Source organism: Manacus candei, unplaced genomic scaffold, assembly GCF_025592945.1.
Source record: "Manacus candei isolate 608988 ecotype Guabito, Panama unplaced genomic scaffold, ASM2559294v1 h1tg000046l, whole genome shotgun sequence".
Lineage (NCBI taxonomy): Eukaryota > Metazoa > Chordata > Aves > Passeriformes > Pipridae > Manacus > Manacus candei.
In genome coordinates, this window is record NW_026138094.1 from 642,917 (window position 1) to 664,638 (window position 21,722).

A 21,722-nucleotide genomic window follows, 5' to 3' on the forward strand; every position below is an offset into this window, starting at 1 on the left:
GGCAGACACTAGGGAGCAGCTGCTCTGGGCAGGCAGTGTAGCCCAGTAGTTTTTAGGAGGGATCTGGAAGAAGGAGAAAAGGCTTTGTTAGTGTTTCCAGGTTGCTCCTGCGCTGCAGAGGGAGTAACCTGGGAGAGAAACAGGGTGGCACGTTGGAACTGGCACGGCTGGCAGGACAACTGGGTACCTCTGCAGTGGAAAATGTAGCTGCTGGTTGGATGGGGCAGGGCCAGGAGAACAGGCCGTCTGCAGAAGGCACAGGCACTCCAGGGCTCCTGTGGAGGGAGGTGGTGACAGGATCGGTGAGACAGGCTCTGCACGACCCTCCAACACTGCACTGCCAGAGGCTCCAGGAAAATCCAAATGATAAGGTGTGAGGTGCTCTGCACAGGACTGATAAGTGTGGCAGAAATCTGATTGCTCCAAAAACCTGGGCATCCCAAAGGGATTTCATCTGGGAACACAGGGAGGAGGAGCTGGATTTTAGAGATAACCTTTGCGCAGAACCATCTAGTTTTCAGCAGAGCCCAGATATGGGTATTTAGAGACAGGTCAAGTCAAAGAGGACAGAGGGGGTGAGTGGATGGTGAGAGAGAGACATCAAGAAAGGAGCAGGGAAGAGCAAGCACAAGGAGATTTAAAACTCCTGAGCTGAAGGCAGTAGGTGGGTGTCCACGAAGGGCTGTCAGAAAGCAGTCTGTGAATTAATTTGGACAGTGCAGGACGGGCTAGGAGGAAAGTGATTGCTCTGTGAGTCATCAGCAGGAGATTAAATATGCAAAATTTGTAAATAAGGTCACCCAGAGAGGGAATGCAGAGGAGAGAGAGGAGGGCTGGGCAAATGGCCAAGGATGGAGCAGTGAAGCAGCTGACAGTACTTGAGGATTGTCAAGCAGGACAGGCACAGCCTCATCAAGGCAAGGCCAACCCTGTCCTGCTCGGTGAGCAGAGGGGAATAACACACCCCCACCAGCAAGGAGACTTGTCACTGCCAAACCCAGAGAGAGAGCAAAACACCTCGTTGGTAGCCATAGACTGGAAAAGACAACCCCACAGCTGTAGCTGGCAGGGAGTTGTGTGGGAGGCTGTGCCTACCCAGCGTTACTCAGCTGCTTCCCAGGCCCTGTAAGAGCCAGAGCTCGTGTTTGTGGCTGCAGGGGCAGGAGCAGTGGCATCCTGAAAGCCCCAGCTGACCCCAGGTTCCAGAGCCAGCTGGCCAAACGCCACAGCCTGAGCTCCCCATTACCTGGAGCTGGCTAGGAAGCAGAAGGCAGCACGCAGGGAACGGCCCCGTTACCTTGTCGCTGGCAACGGCCCCTCATTTGTCAGGGAGGGATTCGGGCAATCGACAGGGGGGGGGGGGTTGCAGGTGTTAGGCAGTCACCCTGAGAGCTGGAGACAGCAAAGAGAGCCTGAAAAAAAGAGGATTCATTTCTAGGCAGAGAGGGTCTTAGCAAGCCCCAGGCAGAGTGAGGGGAAGGGGGGCTGGGAATGGACCAGTGGAACAATGAGTACAAAACAAAGGGGCTGCATTAAAGGGACCCACTCTGGTGCTTGAACCAGGTTTAAGCAACTTTGCTGCTGCCTAATCTGAGGCTAATAACGAGCCAGATGTCTTACAACCTGGAAATGCCTGGCCAAGTCAGTGGAGAAGAGCAGGTGAGACACTTAACCCTTAAAGTAAGTGGTGTAAACGTTGTTCTGTTTCTGTGAGTGCCCAACAAAGGCAAACTGCTTTGGGGTTTAAAGGTTTTAAGTTGTGGCCTGTTGGCAGCAGGATATTGTACAGCCCTGCTGTGGTGCTGAGACGGGCTGAGCAGCCTCAGCATCTCTGTCTGGCACAAGCCTCAGAGGCAAAGTTCAGTGAGCTGGGCCCAGGGGTGAGCAGGAGAGGTTACCCCAAGGCCAGGCTCTGGGAAATGCGGAGTTAGTCAGGACAAGGTAGCCTGGCCCCTGCAGGGTGCTGCTTACCCATCCCAGCAATTCAGAGGTTTTTATATGCAGCTCCATTTACAAGGAAACCCAGTCTGCAAAGCACAGCTTAGTCCAAATTCCCATTACAAGACTTCATCAGATCACTCTGGGCTCTGAGACCACTGTCTCCACACAGTAATAGCCATTATCCCCAGGCTTTGTGTGTGTTTATGCTACCCTTCCATTTTCCCTTCAGATATGACAAGCAATTCCTAGAAAATATGTTATAAACTCTTCTGCTCTGGAGTTCTGCCACCTCTGATTGCATTCATTTGAGCCAAGGATGTAGTTCCAAAGTAAATCAATAAACAAGACTTAAAAGGGTCCTACAGACCCAGGCTGGGGGCAGCACCACAGCCCTCCCCCTTCCCCAGTTATCTCTGTTGTGCTTCAACCTAACAAAATAAATGGGTGAAATCCAAACAGTAGAACACTTCCCAAAGCTCCCAGTGCTGCTTTACAGTATGGGAGTAGGGGCTAGGGCTGCCTTGCAGCTGGAGGGTCCCTGGAGTCACCAAATCAGTGTGACTGCTTGTCACAGTGCTGATCTGGGCCAGGGGGAGGGTCTCTCAGGGATCATCAGCAGGGACACACCTCATTGCCAGCCTGGGGTACCCATGGGTGGGTTGCAGCCAGGGTCTCCTGGTTGCCACAGGTGGTCCTGGAGACACCCAAGGAAACATCTCCACCCCCAAGAGGGACTGGAATGGCAAATCTGGAAAGCTTGGATTCAGAAAGGGGTCATGCACCCCAGTCTTCCTGAAGACACTGAGGCCCCTTAGGCTTGCTATCACATCCAAGGAAGCATATCTAGATTTACCTGGGGAGTACATATTCACCCTGAACCTTCCTTTACACTGCCTCTGGCTCCTCGTACCTCCCAGCACCCCAAGAGCCATTTGGGAACAGGGAATGGTCCTTGGGAGCCTCCCAAGAAGCTGACAAGGCTGTACCTCCTCCAGCAGCTCCTCCAAGGTGAATCATAACGGACCCCATAAGCACAGTAAGGACTGCTGGCTAAACACTTCCCCAGGGAACAGCTGACAGGTGGGTTATTCATCACCACCTGCTCCCCAGGATCAATGGATCAGGCACACAGGACGAGGATAACTTCCAGAGAAACCCCTGATACACAGCCTGCTTGTATGCACTCACAGCAGGAGTTACAGAGCACATTAACTCCACTGGTTGAATTATTTGGATTTGGGTGTTTTTATAATTTCAATATCTCCAAAGGCTGTGTAGACACAACGCTGACAGCTCAGCCAGAGAGGAGGGGTGCTGTGAGAACACCCCCTCACTCTGCCACCAAAAAACTACTGGGTTTTTACCTGGCTGCGTCTTCAACTGAGATCTCCATCACCTGTGTGCTGCTGTTGCATTGGTGTGTCTGCCTGGAGATGACTCAGGACACTGTCTGCTGTTCCCAGCTCTGCTGCTTTCTCTCACTGTGAAATAAAAGAAACCATTCAGGGTGGCAGTGCTCTCGTATTTTGGTTTTCCTCATGGTCTCTGTTTAGTGCGTCCGTGCACTGCTTCCAAATCCAGCACTGCGTGTGCAGAGCCTGATTAGGGGAATTCACACCACCAAAATATACATCCTATGTGCTCTTCATGAGCAGTTACACACAGCCCTGGAAGAGCCTCCCACACAACACACTGGCACAGTGAAGCTCCTACTAGAGACACGTGGGACAAGCAGTGCCCACGTCTCCTGCACAACAGCCCCGGAGTGCTGCGGGACCTTGCTTAAAGAAACGTTTTCCTGGGAATCAGAGAGAGATCCCACGAACTGCTGCTCTTTTTAGTGGGGCCTGTGCTCATTTGTAGAGCTATGGAGGCCATGTCTGACACCACAGAGGAGCTGTGAGCTATCCCAGCCAGTGAAGAAGGCTCCTCTGAGCTGCACTGAGGGACACAACTGCTGGAGGCCATTCCCATGACATTCCCATGTGTTCAGATCGTCCCTGTGCAGCACCAGGGAACTGAACTGCACACACTGCTGTGGTGCCTTGGTTTCTCTCTGTGTACAGGCTGCCCTGCACCTCACTCAGGCAAACCCCAAATTCAAGAGGCCAAATTGTTCCCAGTGTCCATGCAAAGCAGCCCCTTGTCCCTGTACACCCTGTGGAGCAAGGGGAGTGCTCCCACCCTGCCCAGGCTGGCAAAGCCCCATCACGTGGCCCCAGTGCCACACTTTCTGCCAGAGCCTGTTTTCCTGTTGGGGGACCATGCTCTGCTCTGGGTGCCTGCAGTGCTGAGCACCTTTGAGTGTGCTCAGCCATGGGGTAATTAATGAACACGAGTGGTCACTTCCATTATCTGCAACTTGAAGGCAACTCTGATCAGTCAGAGCTGGAGCTGCACTGGACCAGGGCACAGCCACACCTGGGGCTCCAGACCTTTGCGTGCTCGCTCTCCCCAGCTGCTCAGGGAGTCAGGTGGTGCCATTCCTAGAAGGTGAATAAATTATTATTGCAAATTACTCTGATGAAGTGGCTTTTATTAGAAAGCCAGACACAAAGGGAGCTTGCTGATTGGCTCCCAGTGATGTCATAGCCAGCACAGCACTCAAATGCAGAGATGCGAATTTTCTCGTCTGTATTTTGCGTATAATTTTCATTTTCTCCTGGCAATAAAGACTCACCAGCAGAGTCTTTCACCCCGGGAGGGCGGTGGGGGGGGTCTGTGCTGCTCAAGTGGCTGATGAAAGCAAAGTGGCCTTTGTTCCTCTGTCTTGCAGGGAACCCCAGGCTAACAGTTTGCACCCACAAAGGCACTGTGGTTTATTGTTCTATTACAAACCCACCACTCCATTTTCTTAGGTGGGTAGCAGAGAAATTGGCATTTTTTTGGCTTGCATACACCTAAAATCATTCTGATCACAGAGATTTTGCTCTTTACAAGCTGAAGCTTAAAGTGCAGATAAAGCAACAGCCTGGGTATCATTCTGATCCTCAGCAAAAGGCGAGAACGAGGCTTTAGAAACAACCAGGCAGCAAAATCCAACTAATTATTTATTTTTCAAGTTTTGCATCGTGGTTTTTCCTCCCTGCAAAGCCCCTGTGAATTCTCAGAGAGGTCTGTCAGAGGGGCAGACGCAGCACCAAGCGTGCTGAGCGTTCTCATTTCTCTTCCCTAACTGAACCTCGTATTGAACTTATAAAATTCGCCAGGCAAATGTTCCAGCTTTAATCGTTCCTGGATGCAACAGGCACACTGGGACAACTCAAACAGTAGAACCCTGTGTGGACAGCAGGCATGGAATTATCCCTCGCCTCTCTGAACTGGAATGAACTCCCAAACCGAGGCAGCCACGTGAAGGCTGTGGTGAGCTCTGCAGCTCCCTCACGCAACGCGGCCGCAGTTCTGGGCTCCAGCCCTGCTGGACCTGGACGTGGCAGAGTGGAAGGTTTTCCATCCCTCCCTCCCTCCCTTATGTACAACCAAGGTGCAAATTTTGCTGGGAAGGCCAAGAGTAACATTTCCAGCCCTGGGAACAGTCTCTTCCCTGTGCTGTGCAAACACTGGGCTCTCCTCCAGCAGACCCAGCACAAATCCTGAGCTGACCTCCGGCACTTGCCCATTCCCCTTTGATTATGGCTCTGAAGCCATTTGTCCTGCAAGGGCAGAAAACAAAACACATCTATCACTTGGAAGATGCCCTGGAAACCCCCAGACAGTTGCACTGATGAAACTGGACACTGAGGGCTGCTGGAGAGCTCAAACATAGCTAGATTTGCTGTTCCCAGACCTGAGGTCACGACTCCCTGCAACATCATCAGCTCCACTTTATTCCAGGTGGCTTGAAGTTGGAAATCATTCTCCCTTATCACTGAAGATTTGCTGAGCTGCCTGCCCTCCGTGGATAACAGCAGCTGCCCTCAGACTCCTGGAGGCTGGATCTGAGGCTTTTGAAGTGCTGAGGGTGAAGGTGCAAGGAACAGGCGTCCGGGAAGGAGACTCCTGACTGTGAATCAGAGTTAAAAAGGAATGGGAAGGCAGCAATCCTGGGAGAGGATGCTGGCTGAGACACACGGCCTGCATCAGCAAAAAGGGAATGGGCTCCCAGGTTTAAGACCTGGAACAGATTCAAAACACCCCTTTTAGATCTGACCTGCTTTCCTGTCTGAGGGAGACAGTGGAGAGGAGAGGGAGCCATGAATCTCGGATCCAGTCCCTGCTTTGCCAATGTGTGGTTTGGCCCTACATCCCTCTTTGCTTTTACCACTCCATGTGAGAGTAGAGGGTTATTAAAAGCATCAGAAGAATTTCAAGTAAAACAATTTTATTGTTTTTTAAGAGCTTTGTTATACATTTCTGGAGCTCTGGCTTGGACCACCACAGACCAGCATCAGGAAGCTCAGAACAGCCTTTGGATATCGAATTACTGTTCAGAACCATATCAAATTCCAAAATTGCAACTACTGGCCAATAAAAGAAGCCTCTGTAGGACATAACACACCCACACAGATGGCACAGACCACAAAACCATCATGCTGGGCCTAACTCAGCTTCCCTTCCTCACCCAGAGCAGCAGCCTTGCCCCAGTCTGATTCCAGCAGCATTATTCCCCTGGGAAGCAGCTGGGCTCTAGAGGAGAACACAGTCCCACCTACTCATCACTGACCTCACAAGAGCCCCTCTATTGCTTGGCTTTTAATGACTTTGGGGGTTGGTGTCTGAGGCAGCCCCTCCCCTGCACTTGAGGACAGTATTAGAATCACGTTTGGATTATAATACCCAGTAAGCTGTTCTGGGGTGATATGAATCAAAGCCCTGAAAGTGGGATTGCCTTTAATTAATCGTGGCTGACAGATGAAGGTATTGATCGTAGATTGAGAGGTTCAGGACTGGCCTGGGGGATAATTGTTGCAGGGCACACTGTGTTAGGGTGATATTTTCCTCATTTCTGGTGACGTAGGAGGGAAGCAGGGGAAAAATAAGTGAATAATTGCAGCTAATTAGAACTCGTGTGTACATCCCAAATTAATTTGTCTGAATAATCAACCGCCACCAGCAGTCTGATCCAAAAGGAAAAGGAAACAACTGCCCAGAAAGATCTCAATTGCTCCCATAAATTCTGCAGTCCCAGGTCTGGGATAAATGTTTTACAGAGTTGAGGCCCTAAATACAGAAGGAGAACTGGACAAGATTATTGAGTGGAAACACTTGCTTTTGCTTAAGATGTACAGTAGGTAAAAAGGGCTGGGGGAAGCTGAGGGATGGCACAGTGCAGAGGGGAGGCAGACGATGCTCTTGCCTTCACCTTCTTCCCATCCCTATCCATTTGCAACAGGCTGGACCGCCGGCAGCCTGCCCACCACTCCCTCGCCAGGTGGGACACGGGAGGTGCGGGATGGCGGCGGGGGATCAGCCGGGCCACCGCTGTCGCCGCGGGGTTAATAAGAGGTGTCTGTGCCGGCGGCAGGGGCAGATGGAGGCGAGGCTGCGGCAGCCCCATGGGCTCACAGCGCCCGGCCCCGCTCGGGCCGCGGGATCCCCTAATCTCCCACGGCAGCCCTGCTGCTACAAACACTCTCATCACGAACGCAGCGGGGGCAGCTCAGCACAGACAGGGAATGATCTAGCAGGGGGTTAATAAAAGGACTGGCGCAGAACAAAAAGCCTGTCAACCGCCACAAGATGTGCTCTCCACCCCTGCCGCCCCCCAGGAAATTAAAAACTGCAGCCCGTAGCGTGCGGTGTTCCTGCGGGACCGGACGGGGCTCGGGGACACGGAAGGGTAGGACGGGAAGGGGGAAGTTGGGAGTCAAATGTTCGTCCCAGCTGTTGTTTCTGATGCGAGATATCAAGTGCTGTTACTCTAAAGGACCAGACTACCTGGTCTTTCCAAAGCTTATGAAACCACGGCACATTTCTGTGAGCTGTTGCCAGCAGCTGCTCTTGGAGACCATCCACTCGATCCTGCCAGGCTGGAGGGCCAGGCTGCTCTGCCTGACACCGCCGAAGTCCGTGCTAGCACGTTTCCATGGAAATGGGAAGAGAACGAATGCCTGTGACATGATACACCTTTTCTGATGTAGATTTGGACCATTTCTAACATCTCTTTCTAGTCACAGCCTTCAAGATTGAATATTTTGCGGGCACAACCAAAACAGAACAAGAAGGGGGAAAAGACATCTGATGTTATGAATCAAAACCAACCATCCTTTCTGGTGAGCAGCAGTTGAACTCGAAAGCACATTAATCCCCTAAAACAACTTTCTAGGTAAAGAGACTCCCGCACTAAATATAACGTAATTCGCAGGCTCCTTATTTCTCAGAGGCGAACGGTGACGATCTGTCCCTCCCCTCTTCGGCCTGTTTGGGATGAAGTTTCCATCCCCGTCTCCCCTCGGAGGGGGATCCCTGCGCTCGGAGGTTCCCTGGCTGTCGCTGTGAGACCAGCCCGGCAGCGCTGCGGCAGCGCGGGCCCGCAGCGCCCTCTCCCGCGGCTCCGGGGCACCCCCGGCACCGCAGCATCCCGCACACGGGCATCCCACACACGGGCACCCCTGGCACCGCAGCACCCCGCACACGGGCACCCCCGGCACGGACACCCCGCAGCATCCCGCACACGGGCACCCCGGCACGGACACCCCGCAGCATCCCGAGGGCGGCCCGGCCTCCGGACAGGTCCGCGGCCGCCCCGGGGCATCGTCTGCAGAGAACTAACCCCGGCAGCGCCCAAAACAGCGCCGACTGCCACGCACCTTGGAGGGATTTTGGCGAGACAGTGTCTGTGCTTCCCTACTGCTTTCCAGCAGCGCTGGGCATTTCAGATAACGGTGAGGAGGTTCACGGAGGCTTTGCTGGGGGCCTGAGTTTGGTATCTGCCAGAGGAGTGAGGAATAAAGCAATTCTCCTCCTCTTGAACACCAGTCTCTGCTCATCACCCAAGGTGTGGCTGCACCTCGAGGTGTCCTGAGCAGCCAAAACCTCACCGGTCTGCTCTTGTACCACCACTGGGGGGGATTTATAGAGCCTCTCAGCAGCTGCTCCTGTCTCCCACTGTCCCAGCACTGTGCTCCAGCACCTTCGTGCCCACACCACAGACCTGCCTGCCCTGGGACCTCATCCCTGCACCCCTCGGTGCAGCAGGATACACTTTAGGAGGAGAAACACGAGACATTTGCGAAGCCAAAAGCAAAACAATGACAAATTTTGTCTCTGTAGGGAGTTTGCCTGGTTTGCTTAGGATTATTATCATTTTAAAGGGCAAGTTACTGCTCCTAGTGCTGGGAGCCAAGGAGCTTCATGAATACAGATGCATTGCACAGACAGAATAAATAAAGTTCATCCACAGTTGTCATTTTATATTCCAAGTGGGTGAAAATGAGGTGTCCCATCCCCAGGAGATCCAGAAAGGGCTCTGGCCCCTTCATGAGACCCAGAGAGGAGGCTGGACATTAAATACGGCCTGAGATGCCAGGCCTGGCTCAGGGATTCCACACTGTCAGGAGTGCAATGTGCTGGAGAAGTCAGCCTTCCTCCAGGGAACACCACTCCCGGGAAGCACAGGTTTCCTGACTGCCAGGAAAACACTTGAAAACTGGAAACACTCCTGCCCTTCCTCAGTGAAAGGGACCAGCATCAGAGCCAGACCCAGCTACAGCCACAGAACATTCAGCACCACAGGATGGTTGCTGGAATAAAGTCAGCAAACGAAATGACAAATGAAATCAAATGGGATTTCAATTGACCAGAACATTTCACTTGGCCCGGGGCTCCCTGTGAGCCAGAAGCAGCAGCACTGTGCCATGTCCCAGCCCGGCCCTCCCCAGCATGGGCACTTGCAGCATCTGGCCAGATGTGCCCTTGGGTCCTACCCTGGCTCGTGCACCAGCACCTGCTGCTGAGAAATGGCTTTTTGCAATCTTCCTTCCTGCTACATCCATCCCAGACAGCAAAATTAAACATCACATGTTGCATGTCCTCACAGATCTGCGTGGCCAAGACATCCCCTGCAACACCAGCCTTGATTCACGCACCACCTGACCTCAGTCTGTTTGGCACTGATGGGATTTCCCCCAGGCTTGGGATGGTTGTGCCTTCTTTTGCTGCCGTTGTGAAAACTGCTGTGCGTGCTGTGTGGGAGGTGAGAGGTGGGTGGGTGCAAGCCAGTGCTGTGCTGACAGGAGGCTGCTTACACGAGGTTGTAACGGGGCTGAGAGTCTGCTCTGTGCTCCATGACAAGCTGGCAGCTCTGTGTTTCTCCTGCCTGTTGCTGAGCACATCCCAGACGACCACGTATATCCCTGTCCTCCAAGTGTCATTCATCCTACACCTGCAGTGAGTGTATGTACTTGTGCTTTCAGTGAACTATGAGTGAGCATTTACCTGCTCAATGGGTTCTGCAGGCTTCCAAGTGCATGATTTATCCTCAAAAAGCAGTGTAACACTGTTAGGATCTGCTCGTGGTAGTTCCAGGTGATCTTTTGTGCCAGTGATAGAGGATTTGGCTTTTCTTAGCACTTTTCTGCTTTGCCTGGATTCTTCCACCACTATGGTAACACCAAGAGCATCAGCTTTAGGGCATGCAAACACCAAAAAATGAGAAAGTTCCCCTCTTGGTGCTCTAGGCTGAGGAACACGTCGAGTCCAAAAGAGACACAGGTAAGTTCCATGTGCCCCCGAGTCTATCACTGGACATACACCCTCCCCTGACCAACCATTGCACCAGGCTGCCCTGTCCCCCTCCAGCAGCCCCAAGGACTCCCCTCTGTTTGCTCTGTCTCCTGCAGATGTGTTTGTGACAGTGGTGGTCCCAGTGCTTGACAGGGCATTAACCTCAGGAGGGTGACAGTGACAGTGTCCTGACAGAGCTGTCCTCTGAACCAGCACCAGTGCACACCCCTCACTCACTCACTGATCTGGGCAGGCTCCAAAGCCACCTCTCCCTCTGCACTGCCCACAGCTCCCTCCCGAGCTCAGACCAACTGTTATTCCAGCAAAGAAGTGAATCCCAATAACGTGAGGACGACTGCAGAGCCCCAGCTTTGCAGGGACTGGAGTTTACAGTTTGTACTTCCAGGGTGACATTGCAGATGAAAATCAGAATGCACAGAACACACAAAAGGAATCTTTAAAAAGCATTTTCTGCTTTAGGCAGCCAAAGAGATGACCAGATCTAGATTCACTAGGTCAGCCTTGTCTGAGATATACAGGTCCTTCTCCTTGCTTTGTCCTTCTGACTCCTTCCCCTTCTCAAACACACCTTATCTGAGTCTCCTGCCATGCAGCTCCCAGGTCAGTCTTTCCAGTGGGCTGCAGGAGCTTATTTGTTAAGTGTCTTCAGGCACAAAGTGGGACTTCCCTGGTGCCCCTCAGTCTTGACAGAGTAGCAAATATTCACAGCTCTGTCTTGCACAGTTTGTTCTCAGATCCCTGCTAACTGCACCCAAAGTTTGGTTGATGCCCTCTTTCTCCATGTTTTCCTTTACTCAGAATAAAGATCTCATTTTCCTGCTGCCTTGTGGTATTTACAATCTGTGAGGTTGCTCAGGGTCCCAGCTCTGTACCCTTGTGTCCTTTGCTCGTCACACAGACACAACCTGCAGCACTGTCATTTCAGCAAAATACGCCAAAGGCATTTTGGGGGCACTAACAGTGGCATTTTAAACTGCTCCTTGGGGATTTGATCTCCTCCTTCTTAGAATACCTTCTGTCCTTAAAATACAGCTTGAACTTTTCACATGAGACCAAAACTGCTAAACATTCCTGTGCTATCTAGAGGCATCTTTGCTCTGTTGATAGCAGTGACATGCACAGGAAAGCTCTGCTGCCACTCCATTTACTGGCAACAGATGACACAGTCACCTCTCAGTTCCTATCAGAGACCTGCTGTGGCTGCATCACGTGGATGTAAATGTCTCCCTAACAGTTCTCCCTTTGGAAGGGCTAGATGAAGGCTTGAAAATACATGAAAGGTTTGGAAGGAATCTGGAGTTTACACATCCTAATGGTCTCTGAACTGGCAGCACATGCCTTTCCTGGGTCAAGTCCTGACCCCAGGAACCCAGCAGGTATCTGCCACAGGCTGTTACAGTAAAGTAGGATTTCATTTTAGGTTTATTCCCCCAGCTCTTGTTAGCAGACTAATGACTTTGTGATTATGATTTGCCTCAGCTTCTGTCTTGAAGATGTGTCTGCACCTGCCTGAGAATGTCACTGGTACTGCACTGACTGCTGCCCCTCCCTGCTTGCTGTGCTGCTGAGACACTGAATAACCTGCATGGGAAACCCTTCCCCTGGGGTGAAGGATGGCAACACTCCCCTCATTTCACAAAAAGGCCAAGGGAAACATTCCTGAAAGCTTCTGCCAGCCCAGGAAATGAACCTCAATCCCTGCTCAGAGGGATTCAGGTTTAGGACATGCAGCACCAACCAACCCTGTCTGGAGCAGGGCAGAACCTTGTCCTACCTCCCTTGCCTGTTACCCAGGAGCAGCACAGGCCTCACAACTGTTACTCTCTGTCCCACCAGGCAAGAATTGCTATTTCAGTGGGAACACTGAAGGCTGATGGAAATCTGACAGTCCATGGCTAAGCTGCACTACAGCGCCAGCTGGGAAGTGGGTGGTAATGAATCTTTTGTCAAATAGTTAAACTGCCTTTTCTCCACATTAATTAATTCACAAAGAACATATCCCTTCATGGTTTCACAGCTGCAAACAGAGCCAGTCTCGCCTCCCCTGCACTATCTGTCAGTTGTACCACAGAGTGGAAGAGCTCGCTCCGTTGATACTCACGTGATGAAATCATGGGGGAAGAAGAAAATCCCTGCCCTGGCTTTCAGTTCACCTGGTGTTCTGAGCTGCCCCACATCGATTTTTCTACAGTTACACCCAAACAGCTGGTTCTGCCTTGTGTTTTGAGCTGATCCCCAGGGCCGTGACCGCAGGCAGGAGCCCCACCACACACTCACAGCCCGGCACTCAAGGCACAGCCCAGTTCTATTTCCAGCCCGAATTTACCTCAATTTGTATTAAATTCCAGGTGTCTGTTTGATATCTCTGCTGCAGTGGCAACCCTCAGATCACATTTGGCTTCCCATGGACCAGATCCAAGGAGTGATGGACAGCTGGATGAGTGCCCAGCTGAAAGCTCAAGAGCCCAGCAGTGAGAAGCATCTCAGCACCTGTGTCTCAACAGAGACAGGAACAGGCACTGCCCTGGAAACCCAGTTGTCCGTGGGCTCCTGCTCCTCATCTGGTAACACAGAGATCTGGATAATCTCAAAGCCTGGTCATCAGGTGCTTAGTGCACAGCTGTGCCCTTTCCCAGCCCAGTGTCCTGTGTAGCTGCCCAGACTTGTCTTTCTCACCTTCAGCTGCCAGTTAAAGTGCTAAATCCACAGCAGACTCCAAAGAGTTATCAGCTCCTTTCCTGTAAGGGAGCTTTGTTTGGGAAGGCTTCCTCACACACCTCCATATTTGGCATCTTAGGACTCCACTTGAAGTGAAACCCAAGCTCAGTAACACCTCTCCTCTCCAGAGCAGGACACAAGGCAGTCACAGCACGTCAGAGTGTCGACTCCCAGAGCCCCCAGTTTCACCTCTGGAACAGTGAGACACCTGGGAAAGGGAGAGCCAGCCATCCCCTCACTGCCCACCCTCTAGACACAGAGGACTTCACAGCCCTCTACAGCATTCCTGGGGAGCTCAAAGGTTCCTGTTTAGTCAATTCTTCCTTGTACAGAGGCTGGTCCAGAAGAACAACTTTTGTTCTTCCTTGCTCATTTTTTTTATACCATGTAGTTTTTGAGGTCGATGGGCAACCAAAACTGTCCTTGTAAGCCTGTGTGTGGCTAAAGAGAGTGTTCTGTCAGCAGCTGATTCCTCAGGAGCAAGTCATTGAAAAGTCTAAGTGTTCCCTTTGGAGATGAATGACCTCCTCCAGACAGCAGATGGAGTAGCCACTTGCTGCTGAGGTCTTCTGCACATGTGATGTTTCAGCTTGAGGCAAAACAGGAAGGAATAAAGTGACCTGACAATCTGTCTTGGCCTCTGCTGAGAAGGGAAATGTCATTGCAGTCATTTCTGAAATCCAGAGAGCAGCAGAGGTAGAAAAGCATCAGCTTGCTTTCTTCTATATTTGGGTAAAGATGAAGGAGGAAGAGTCTTTCTCAGGATGTCCAGCATGGAGAGGCTTTCAGTGCCTTCTCTCTTCCCTTTAGCCCATCTGCCTTGTCTTGTAGAGCACAGCAGAATGGTCCATCAGAGCTATAGGCACAACAGCCATTTCTACTGGAGGTGTGCTGTGCTCTGGGGCAGGGAGATCAACCACCCCGTCCCCCCAAAGCGCCTGAGGACACTGCAGAAAGCAATTCAGTCCTGTAGGATTCAGGAAGCACCATGAGGACACTGCAGAAAGCAATTCAGTCCTGCAGGACTCAGGAAGCACCATGAGGACACTGCAGAAAGCATTCAGTCCTGCAGGATTCAGGAAGCACCATGAGGACACTGCAGAAAGCAATTCAGTCCTGCAGGACTCAGGAAGCACCATGAGGACACTGCAGGAAAGCAATTCAGTCCTGCAGGATTCAGGAAGCACCATGAGGACACTGCAGAAAGCATTCAGTCCTGCAGGACTCATAAAGCACCATCTCCCAGCTCACAGAACAGACACAGCATAAATCATATGCAGATTTGCAAAAGGAAGTCTCTGGAGCCTGAGCTGGTTGGTCACCCAGCAGTTTCCCTGGGAACCCACCTGGTTTTCACTTTGATCTCTTTTGGTTAGTGACCTTTTCTTGTCATACACGTTGTCCAGCCTAGAGGCAACACATCCTCACAAGACTTACAGGTGCCACAAAACTACAAAGGAAAAAGGAATTTCACACTCACAAAGCCTCAGCAATATCTATGCAGTCACTACAGCAAAAGCAGACCTGAAATAATACTTATAAAAGGACGGGTTGTGTTCTGGATTTCTGTGGTTTCTCGTGTTTATAGTTTTATTTCCAGATTATAAGATACTTTCTTTGAAATCTTTTTCAAGCCCTTCCTCATACAACCAGTTTCAACACTCTCTTGCTTCTTCACCTCTTTATTTTATAAAATATTTTCTGGGTGTTCTGACTGTGCATCACTTTTCTCAGCCATGTTTCTACTTCTCTGATCATTGTCTCTTTGTGAAAGAGGTTAGAGATCTCTTCTACCAATTCAAACAAATCTGGTTCCATGTGCAGCCACAATTCCAACCCTGGTTTCATTTTACACCAAACACTCCACGTCCTGTGCTTCCTGTCACTCACACAGAAGGAAAATACCAGAGACTACTCTGTCACAGCAAATTCTGTGGCTCAGACCTCTGTGGACAGATCTAGAGCTGACAGCTTTGCCAGGCACCACTATTTATGAGCTGTGCCTGTTAACACACAACACAGGGATGTATGTGAGTGCTTTACAGAGTGAACTATGAAACACACAAATAGGTTTGGCAGTCCCAGAGGTGAAATTCTGAAGCAACTGCCTCTCTGAAGACCAATACACACTCTCATTGCAAAATCTGATTCAGGGTTCAGTTAGCATATTAAAATATGCTCAGCTCACAATATTGCATAAGGCACATCCTATCAGTCAGCAGATCAGCCACCCCTGGGAGAGCAGAACAGTCCAGACTGCCACAGCCTGGAGTTCCTGGAGCTGGAGCACAGTCTGGGCTCACCTGGCTGGCAGGTGCTGAGGAACAGGCAGGGCTCAGGAGGGTGGAGCAGGGGAGGCCCTGGGGCTGCTCTGCAGTGTCTGACTTCCTGTAAGGCAGGACCTACCAGGGTGAGTTTACCTGATGTCCCCATCACCTCCTGCTGTCCCCACCCTGGGCCATCCTCCACAGCTCTGTGTGACTGCAATGGCAGGATGGCAGCTGAGCACAAGACCCCCTCCCCACAGAGACAAAGCCTGTGCCCAGCCCCACACTGGCTGTTCCAGACAGGCACGTGACCCTCACTGAACGGGAAACACAAACAGGCTGTCTCCATACAACGCTGACAGCACCAGTGTATTTTTGCTGGTCAAACAGATAAAGCCTTTTCCCTCCCTCCTGCTCACAGAAATCTGACTTGAGGCTCTCCAGTCCCCTGCAAAGTACTCTCAGCAGTCCCCCCCAGCACTGCAAGGAGACAGACCTACAGCACAGCCAACACTTTGGCTTCTCTATTCTGGGCTCTCCAGGCCTGCCTAAACCCTTCTTCCACAGTCCTCTGCCACAGCAAGGGCTTCAACCACAGCCTGAAGGGCTGTAAATCAAAGGCTTCTCAGACATCTAGCTTTCAGGAGTTTTCTGGAGTGGTAACAGAACTCAGGGTTGCACTTCTGGCATGTAATTTTGCTGGTGGGATTTGTGAGTTAGAGTACATGGTGAGGTTTTAGCAACACCCTTTGTACCACAGGAGTGAGGTCACGCTCAACAGAAACCAAACATTTCAAGGCACATTCACAACCAACGACACCAGCACTGCTGTTAGTGCTGCAATGATGTGAATATAAATTACAACATCTATAATGCAGAATCCAAAGTGTGTATGAAGAGATACAATCTGCCTAACACTCAGCAATGGGAATGCAAATTGGAATGATTTAGGGGACTAAAGAATAACTTGAGAGTTTTGGTTTCAGAGTTCCTTCCCAAAGATAAGACTGAGCATCTGTCAGTCATCTTCTCTCTTGCCAAGTTGAGAATACATGAAAACACTGAAAGCATTGCTCTGCTCACATATACCCATTCTTTTTTCTGAGCAGCACAACACACCTGTAGCACACCTAATCACTCACATGACTGTTGACAGGGCCATACCTGACAGATAAACAGGGGTTTAGCTGCCCTGTTCTGCAGCTCTCAGCACCTGACGGTTGGAGCCTCACGGGGGCCAGAATGGAACTGCAATCACAACACCTTCAGACCAAGGTTTTCTCACTTCCTGAGCATAATTTCCTGACCTGTCTTCTCCCCACAAGGTTTTTAGTTGTTCCATCTCTATCAATCTGAACCATTTGCTCCAGAAACAAGGCGACTGCTCTGGAGCTCAGCAGTCAGTGCCACCACCTCTAATTGCTCGGGTGTTCACAGCACAGGTGGGGGTTCATGCCTGCTCCAGTTCCCCTGTATTTTCTGGAAGCCAAGCTGATCACCACAGGGTGTGAGCCACCAGCACTGCAAATCCCAGCAATTTGGCTCCAACTGAAAGAAACACATCAATTTGGATGTGGATGTTGCCAGCTCCAGCCCCGGTGTCTCAGCCAAGACAGAAACCATTCCAACCCTCACTGCTGAGCTCTCAAAAACTGGGAGGGGGCAAGGCCTCTGAGGAAGGAAGATCCATAACCAGGGAGAGAGGGAAAGAGATTTCCCGTGCAACACTCACTTCTGCAAAGCAAATCTGTCCAACACGGTTCAGATCCTGCAGAACATCCACACAACTGGCATCTGACAGCTTCAGACTCTTCCCAACCCTCATTCTGGGAACAGACCATGCTGATACCAATTATTTTAAACTGGGATTTGCATCTTTCCCGTGTGATTCTACTTCTGAAGTGCTGCACTACTGAGGAGAGGTCTGCAACTGCCAAGACATGAAAGAGTGTTTGTTATTAACACATCACTATATAATTAGGGGCTTAGCAGGGGGCTGGGCATTCACATGCTTTTTCCTCTGTTGCTGACAGCACAAGATGGAAGTCTCCAGGTATCCCGTTAGGTGACAAGTGAAAATGAGTTCTGCAGCCAAAACCAGGCAATTTGGCACAATTTAGTAGAGAGATGGCATTTTCTGCTCAAAAAGGCCCAGAATTGGAACAGCACGAGGTGTTACAGACCGAGACTGAGCTGTGCTGGCCAAGCTGAGTGGGTGTCTCATGGAGCAGAGCAGCAGTGGGTGCTGAAGTCCAGGATTGAGATCTGCTGGCAGAGCTCGAATGGGGAATGTTGCCCAGTTTCTGAGAACAACACAAAGTCTGTATTTTAATTAGAGTTCCTCTGCTCATCTGCATGGCTCAGCACAAACTTCCTGAATTTTCCAGGCCTTTTGCATCCATCCAGAAAGCCTACCTTGCACTTTTTTCTCCTAGTCCCCCAGTGAAGCCTCACCAGTAGTGAGCACTCACCCCGATGTGTTCTCCTGTGGGCTCCCATGAAATGTCACAGGTACACACCCGTTCCATGGACATGGATGGATATACAATTCTGTAAAGAGTGTCCAACTAGGATTAAATGAGGCCTGTGATCAAAGGCAGGGATTTCAGGGAGCAGTCTGACAGCAGGGAAGGTGTGATGACACACAGATCAGTGAGCTGGACACACAGAACCGGAATAACTGACTCTGGGACTCCTGGGAAAGGCAGACAGAAGGGCTGATAAGATGGGAGTGCTGGACAGGACCATGCAAATCCTGCCCTGGGTGCTGCCCAGTGTTTATCAGCTCCAGCTAAAGATTCCATGCCAGGCACTATGGATACGCGTGACCAGTCCCAGCAACAATAAAGGAATTCATGGTTTGGAAAAGCTCCTCCCCATCCTGCATTGTGCACAGGCCTAGAGCTTAACTGGCCAAAGTAGGTCAGGGGGAACGAGTTCATCTGCATACGTAAATTCAACTTCACAAGGAGTAAAGACAATTGCTTCAAGCTTGTGAGTTCAAAGTAAGAAAAACAGGTCTTCAGAGCTCCTTGGGAATTGGAAGCTTTGGCTTTCACCCCTCCCTGCTGTTTCCTCCCCTCGCCCACCCTCAGTCCCTTTCCTCTTGCCTCCTGCCTAATGAGGGTCTGGCAAACCCCCATTTCTCCAAACCAAGCTCGGTGAGGTCAAAAGCTCACACACAGAGGGCTGTCAGCTCCCAGTGGCTGTGAAAGCAGGTGCCATGTGTGCAACCCTCCATAGCTAATCTTCAAACAAGCAAGGAAACACAGCTTTTGTCTGCTTCCTGCAGAAAAAAGTCTTTCCACCTTTCTTCTTTTTTTGCTGAAGGGAACAAGTTCCATTTCCAGTAACTGAAGACTGATTAAAACCACTGTCCCCCTACCACCTCCCAGTCACAAGCAGCTCAAACCATGAAACAGCATCAAGAAAAAGATCTCCTATACAAAGGACTTCATAAAACCAGGAAAAAGAAACAAGCGGAAACTGCTGACATTGAGTTTTAACTCTTTCCATTCTAAAAATCCCACAACTCTTACCTTTCCCTTCCCATGCTTTTAATAAAAGTACTCCTGTGAAAACTCTTGCAATCAGTGTGTCACATCTTTGAAATGACCCAGAAGGAACCAGCTTGCTATTTCCATAATTAAACAGGTATTTAATTAATACCTTTTATTCAGCCTGAGTCAACTCCTATGAATCCAAGAGCCCTGTGTCCCTCTCCATTACCTCTAACTAAAATTCATTGGGCACCAGGTGGCTCAAGGGAAGGAAATAAGGAGCTTGAGTTCAGTTCTCAGTTGACAGTTTCACCTCTAATTTGGCTGTTTGAGGCAAATCTAGATCTCCATTGGCTTAAAAATAAACGTCAACCAAGAAATGGCTGTTTAGCTCTTTAGCTGAACATGTTCTCTGAGGGAACTTGTCTTTTTCAAAACCTTTTATATTTGCTGGCAGATTGTAAAATGAATCTTTCAATTACCTTTGCAGCCTCATTCGAGTCCACTGCAGAACTGTTCATGGAGGTTGAACTCCAGCAGTTTATGGAGACCAAACAGAGGCGGCTCCTCCTGAGCAGCTTCAATTTTGTTGATGCGGAAACTGAACCTGTTGTAAAAAAAAGACAACTTTAGTCTTCAGGGCAGCAACTGCATTAGCATCAGGTGACAAACTAATCACCCCAAAATGGAAGCATGGCTGAATTCCCCAAAGTGTTGCTGTGTCAGATTGTGTGCTGCCAAACCCTCTGCTGACACAGGACTAATAACGGGGTCCCCGAGCGGTGCCAACGCTCTGGGTCGCAGCTGCCCCCTGGGCACGTCTAATTATGATGTTCTGTGACAAGGCTATAAATACCCACAGTCCCACAGGTGAAGCCCTGATTGCAGCAGGGTTTTTGGGCAGGTGTTTGCTCTGTTCTCACACTGCCTGCCTGGACTGGAGGGCTGTTTGTAACAGCGAGAGCCTCGCAGGCCTGTGCCCTGGGGAGTGTGGAACCAGTGAGGTTTCGTAATCACAGAGATCAAACATTGGCCAGAAAAGCACCGAAGGGGAAACAATTAAATTTGTTCAAATGAAAAAGCTACTGACAAAACCCAAAGACCACCTGAGCAAAGGAAAAGAGGGGGTTACATATTAACAGAGCATCTCTGGAGGGCTGAACATGGTCTGAGAGGAGAAGATGATCACTCTGTCGTGAGGCACTTCACCAGGAAGTTATTTAAGGATAAAGAACTGTTTCAAGAATTCCTTGAAGAACAGAGAAAGCTGAAGAGCCTTTAGTCTTTTTTTTCAGCATTCTGTTCTTAAAGATTATTACATTATAATGCTTTAAGCTTATAACCCAGTCAGTGCCCAAGATCACTGTTCACCATCCACTACCAGGTCTCACTCTCTCCTCCCCCAGCAACTCTAGTCCCCATCATCCCCCTGTCCTGACAACTCTGCCTCCTTGGTGCTCTGAGGAGCAACTTCAGAGGAACAGAATAAATAAATAAATGAGGAAGTCCTTTATGGCAACGACCAGTAAGAAATGGAACCTGTTGGGCAGCCAAATGAGCCCGGAAGGGCCAGTCGTGAATTCACGATAACAGCTGCTGGCTGAATACCAATCCTTGCACCCTAAATAGTGGGAAAAAATCAACAACAGGAAAAAAAAGCCTTCTGCTATCCCATCTCCTTTACTGTTTGCTTTGTCAGACTCCGAGGAGATGACAATCACTCACAACACAGAACTGAATAAGAAAATTATCGGCTGCCTCAGCCAACGCACTGTGGCACGGAGTTGTCAAACTCTTGCAAATTCTGTCGTAAGTCTCCGAGCGAATGTTCTTGGGATTTCTAAAGAAGGCCAGAAAAACTCCCTTTCATTGGAAAGGGAAACCTCCCTTTTTCCTCACTACAGCACCTCTGTGCTGGATGGACCAGGCAGCAAAGGGCGCTCACAGCCCCTGCTCCCAGCACGGCCTCGGGGCTGGGGGGAGGTCTGAGGAGGGCAACTCACCCTGGAGAAAGTACGCAAGAGAATGAAACCAGATGTTACAAAAAAGAATATAACGCTAGGATTGGTGCTCAGCTTCAGTCAGCGTTTGGTTTGCTGGACACAAGCCATTAGAGAGCCTTTGGTGTGAGGCAGAGGAGCTGGGGGACCACAGTCACAGGCACTGCGCTGCCTGGGCAGCGTGGAAATTCAACACAGACCCACACGCGTGTTGGGAAACAAGGAACTGAGAAAAGGAGCACCGTGAAGAGGAACCCAGGGCAGGGAAGGTGGCACCAGGTACAGAGGAAGATGCAGGTACGATGCCCAGCCACGCTTCAGCTCAGCGCTGCTGAGGGCCCTGGCACCGTGGCAGCACTCACCGCGGGCTCCTCGCCCCGGCTCCCCGCTGCCTGAGGGCCCGGGGGCCCGGTCCGGACCATCGCCAGTGGCCCCGCCTCGGCGGTGCCGTGAGGGAGCCTCAGCCCCGCCATGTCCCCTCACGACGCGCCGCTCGCGCTACTCGCGTACGGGGTTACGCAGGTTGCGCAGCCGCCCCGCGGGGCCGTACGCAGGTGGCGCAGGCGGGAGCGCTATTCCCGTACGGGGTTACGCAGGTTGCGCAGCCGCCC

At 50.8% G+C, this 21,722-nt stretch overlaps 1 long non-coding RNA gene across 2 annotated transcripts; it reads right to left on the bottom strand.

Moving 5' to 3' along the window:
• Positions 1-248: 248 nt before the first annotated feature.
• Positions 249-21,616, bottom strand: LOC127475108 (uncharacterized). 2 transcript variants are annotated; one of them, XR_007906094.1, is made up of 4 exons: positions 21,474-21,616; positions 19,594-19,718; positions 3,306-3,422; positions 249-275 (listed from the first exon to the last, which is right to left on the bottom strand). It is a non-coding gene; the product is annotated as an uncharacterized LOC127475108 (long non-coding RNA). The 2 variants fall into 2 exon arrangements; XR_007906093.1 differs by lacking the exon at positions 249-275 and having other exon boundaries at positions 3,188-3,422.
• Between the last annotated feature and the right edge of the window lie 106 nt (positions 21,617-21,722).